Source organism: Cricetulus griseus, chromosome 4, assembly GCF_003668045.3.
Source record: "Cricetulus griseus strain 17A/GY chromosome 4, alternate assembly CriGri-PICRH-1.0, whole genome shotgun sequence".
NCBI classification, from domain to species: Eukaryota; Metazoa; Chordata; class Mammalia; order Rodentia; family Cricetidae; genus Cricetulus; species Cricetulus griseus.
Window position 1 is genome coordinate 128,727,874 of NC_048597.1, and position 566 is coordinate 128,728,439.

Below are 566 nucleotides of genomic sequence, written 5' to 3' on the forward strand. Positions count from 1 at the left end.
CAAACCGAGTGGTGGTTTTAGAAGTGTGTGTGCCATGGTGCTTAGGCTAGGCTTATTTTTTCTATTTAAACCTTACAGGTCTTGTGCTTTAGGTTTGCATTTTTATGGGATTTCTGTATGTGCAAATGAGTGCGCCTCTGTGTTTACATGTGTTTCTTGTGCTTTTTCTTTGACACGTTTTTTTCTGTTTGTTTGGTTTGTCTGGATCTATTGTGTTTGTTTTTATTTCATTCTGTTTCATTATAATTATTTTTAGATGCCTGTTTGTTTTCTTTTTGCTTTTCTTCGGGGAAGAGAGTAAAAACACAGCTCCCTGTCACAAATTATACAGTTGAATTTCCTGGATTTGGGGAAATCGCAGGGTTCAGCACATCTGCAGTGCTATGGATAAACCTCACCCTGGGAGAACCACCTTCATGATCATGGTATTGCCCCTGCCAGGTAAGAGGAAGAAAGAATGTGGGTTTGGGTAGGTGGAGAGGTGGGGAGGATCTGAGAGGAGTTGGGAGAGGGGAACCGCAATCAGAATGTATTGTATGAAAATCTATTTTTAATTTTAAAAATAT

The 566-nt window shown here is 39.4% G+C and overlaps 1 non-coding gene across 1 annotated transcript; it reads right to left on the minus strand.

The window, feature by feature from the left end:
* Positions 1-288: 288 nt before the first annotated feature.
* Positions 289-449, minus strand: LOC113835162. Its single transcript, XR_003484464.1, has one exon. It is a non-coding gene; the product is annotated as a U1 spliceosomal RNA (small nuclear RNA).
* Between the last annotated feature and the right edge of the window lie 117 nt (positions 450-566).